The following is a 4546-nucleotide window of genomic DNA, read 5'->3' on the forward strand; positions in this document are numbered from 1 at the left end:
TACTTGATTTGATTGGATGTTATTTAATATTCAATTGATAAATGCAATGAGCTACTTGATGCTCAATTATTTTATATGTTCATGATTATTCTTTCGATGATGATACTTGTTTAGAGTGATTTCAGTTATTTCATGATAGTAGTTAGATGGATGATTTATATGCAATTTCTATGGGTATTTATCTCATACTTGCATGTGTATGGTGTACATGTATGTTTTACCTTATGTTTGACGTTTCTAATGTGGTTGAAGGAGGGAGTCGTAATCACCTGCTAATCGAGATCTATGCGATGCACCACTCTCTGTGATTACCTCTTTAGCTTAGATTTATATGATTATGTATCAATGCTTGAATTTTATGCAGATTGTAAGTATGGAGTAGCGACTTCCCTAAATTGTCAGGATGAGCGTGCTCGCAGTGTCTCAATGGTAAAGAGGGGAACTATTCTTGAGTCCCCTAACCCTAAGCCAATTGTCCTAGAAAGTAAGCCAAATATCTAAGTTATTTACCCTTCTAAATTCGTCAAATGACATAAATTCAAGATTTTGATCCTTGAGTTTGATTTAATACTTTGTCTTTCAATGAGTTTTCTTATTTTAGATTATGGAACTATTGTGATGTTTGGTTATAATTAAATCAAATTAAGAAAATATTAAATGATTTAATTTAATGAAAATTATATAAAGAAAAATAAAATTTTAATTATATTTAATTAATTGAGAGATTAATTAAATAAAAGAATTAAATTTAAAAAATTTAATTAAAGTTCTAATTTTAGCGTTATTATATTTATTTAAACTCTAAATGTAATTATTAGTTGAATTAATAAATATATTATTAAAGACATCTTGTGATTTAATAAAAAAGGGGGGTAAAAAATTAATAAAATTTATTTTAATTAAAATGTAAAAAGTTTGCACATGAAATTAAATTAAAATAAAATAATAAATAAAATGAGTTTGTGTGTTTACAAAACCGAAAACTCTAAGAAGAAAGCTCTTTATTAAGAAATTAGAGCCTCTCCATAGTTAGGAGGAGCAAATTTCGAGAAAAATATTTTTTTCGAGAAAATGGGAAATTCTTGCAATCTATGAATGTTCGTCTATTAGCATCAGATCAAGGTATGATTGTTGCTTGAATTTATCACAGTAATTTATCTTTGTATTTCTCTATGCCTTCTTCATGCTTGTTTGATAATATTGTTTTGGAAATGGTTCTGTTTGAAACCCTTGTTGGTGAAATCATTGTTCTTTATTTTAAAAACATCTATGGTTGAAATCAATATGAAACCCTCGTATGAGATATCTTGATTTTTGTTATTGAATACTCTTATTGGAAAATGGGTTATTTTAGAAAATTAAAATCGAAATGGGGTTTAGAAAAGAAAACTAAATTTAATTATTAAATTTGATTGTTTATATTTCATTGCCCTATCAGACCTATGAGCAAGAAAACTTTAAAAAAATATATAAGATATAATATTGATTACCACAATAATTTTAATTACTATGGTAATTGTATTCTAGTAATTTTATTTTTTTTGAAAAATGTGTGTATGTGTGTGTGTGTATGTGTGCGCGCGCGCGTGTGTGTGTGTTATAAAATGGTGGGCAAGGGCCACAACTCCCCCCCACCCCTTTCCTTATTTCTCCATCCCGACCGGCGGCGTTTAGAGCGCGCATCTGCTCAAAACAGACTGCAGCTGCCTAAACAGTCCGCGGCTGCCAAAGGCAGCCTACGACTACTTGATGCAGGCCACATAGGTAAAGGTGAGCTCTTTTTTTTAATTAATAATTTTTATTATTAAATGTTATTATTATTAAAACTAGTCATAATTAGTTATTAATAAATTAATTAAAATTATTTGTTAATAAATTTTTTATTATTATTATTAATTAATATTTATTAATATATTTTAATAAAGTTTCAAATTAAAGGTCTTGGGTAATTTGTTCATTATAATTAAAATTTATATATATTAAACTAGTAATTATAAATCAAGTATTTTTTTTTTTAAGAGAATTTTAAGGAGTTTGATTTATTAAATGATAGTTCATTTTTATATTAAATAATATGGGGTTTTATATTTAAATAACTTTTAAATGAATTGTTGAGTCTTTTGGAGATTTTGTGAACTTGAAAACCTTAATAAATATGATAGTTTGAAATAATGAAAACTTAAGTCCTTTTAAACTCGAGATCTTATGTTTTCAAAACCAAACAAATGATTCATAAAACTACTTTTTATGTGATGTATGATTTACCTTGTGTTGGGTTCAGGTTTGACTTAGTATGTTGACTAGTCAGAATGCTTACTAGAGGCTTGAGGGTTTTTGTTTTGTGATGATGTTATGGTTATTATTTGGTCACAATCTTTTATACCCGACCATAGTGATGTATTCATGTATTTTAGTGATGAGTTTTGATCAGATGATTTTTAGTGCTTTCCAGTTGCTTGTATAGAAATGAGGTGAATGGTGTGATTTTCCTTGTGTAACCTTTGAGTTTTCGATCAATTATCTTTTGATGCCTTCTAGTTGCTTGTATAGGACTAAGGTGATTATTGTGATTTATCTATAGGTGCTTCCCAATTGCTTGCATAGGACTGAGGTGAATATTGTGATTTATTTTTAGGTGCTTTCCAATTGCTCGCATAGGACTAAGGTGAAAATTGTGATTTTATGAGTTGTACTTTCCATGAGCTTAAGGTAGGTAATCTATGTATGTGTTGGGAAGTAGCTTGCAATGGAGGCCGAAGCCCTAAAGAGGTTGCTTTGGTAACTCATTGTAAGTTGTTTTAATTATTGATAACATTTTATTAAATGGGTTTAAAATGAATTAATAAGAGTCAGTATTTTTTTCCTCACTCATGCCTTAAGTGCTAGTATAGGCTAGGATGGGAGTAGAGAGGATGCTTGGTTGCGACCTTGCCTCTTTGGTATGTCTTGTCTGCACAAAAGGATATTGATGTCATATAGAGACATTAGAGGGGGCAGAGTCCACAGAGGTTGCCAGTGTAACCTTAGAGTTGGCTCATGCGATGCCACTTGTCCACTTGCATAGTAAATTTCCTATGTGTCTTTGTTGCCGCTAGGTTTAGATGTTACTTGTGCCTTGGTACCTTTGAGATAGATTGCTATCAACATTTCCTTGTCCTAGATGTTGGTTATGACTGGTGGATTGATATCTGTATGGGACTTGAGATTATCTCCTCAGCATGGTGGGAGTGGATCATTTAGGTTTCGTAAGGTCAAGTGGTAGTGTTTCTTATACCATTGAGATCCGATAGCTGGATGTCATTGATGGATGTATTCGTGCAGTGGTTCCTTTCATTCTAATTTTATGTTTTTAATGGATGGTTATATTCTATTGTACTATATTTGATTATTAGAGATCTTATGAGATGATGTATTTTATTCATGATGTAACTCTTTGAGCTTTTCATACCCTATGACTTGTACAATGGATGACTATACATTCTAGTTATGTCAAGTGACATCATATGTAATTGTATATTATTTAATTGAATTTGTACTTGTGGTTATTCTATGATGTGGATTTGTTGTGTATCATATTTAGTATTAATAAAACTTATATATGTGATTCAACGTCATGGAACCCTTAAGAGATGTAATTTGTTTATGGATTTTTTGTATGTATGTGAGTTATTGCTTCCGCTATATTATTTCTCATTGTTAATCTTTCAAAAAAAAATGTTTGCTAAACATAGTGAAACTTTAGGTTAATTTCTTTTGGGTTCATTGGTGGGGCGTTACACAACAAATATAATGAAAGATAGATCAAATAAGATAGGAAATAATGAATCTTTAAAGAAAGGATGAATGTAAGATTAAATTAGCTAATGTCCAGTAACCATCACAAGGAATGGGACAACATTGTTTATTGTCAATTTAAACTAATAAAGTATAAAAAATGAAAGTTTAGTTGAAGAAATGATGGACTTCTATCTCGTAGAAAGATCATTCTTGTTTGGATTTCAACAATTTTAGACAATGGTCTATTTATTAAAAATCTAGATTAATAAGTATTGTTATTGATATGGTGTCTTTTCAATGTTGGAAAATTACATCTCAATACAAAACTTTAAATATTATTTTTATTCTAAATAATTGTAGTTGAATAATGAAGTAGGATTACTAAATTCTACATGAAAAGTTAAGAATTTACATGCTAGTAACATCACATATGTCATTTAAATATAAATTATTACCCTTGCACTCAATCATGGATTACTTCAAGCCTATATTTACCTTGAAACATGATTCCTTGATTTTGAATCTTATATACTATTTTTAATCTACACATATGCTCCAAATAAAATACTATGCATAACTTAAGAAGATGAGCAACGTAAATGACACGTTGTAAAGGTAGTAATATATTAGACCCCTTTAAATTATCATCTTAGCATCAATAGTTATGCTCTACAAATAAGAGGGTAGTGCAAAAAAATATTTCTAGCTACTCCATGTTTTTTATTTGGCAGTAGCAAAACTAGGGGACTAACCTTTACAATGACAATTC

The sequence above is a fragment of the Cupressus sempervirens genome, chromosome 10 (genome assembly GCF_028749045.1).
Source record: "Cupressus sempervirens isolate cs-2001-9-10 chromosome 10, ASM2874904v1, whole genome shotgun sequence".
Lineage (NCBI taxonomy): Eukaryota > Viridiplantae > Streptophyta > Pinopsida > Cupressales > Cupressaceae > Cupressus > Cupressus sempervirens.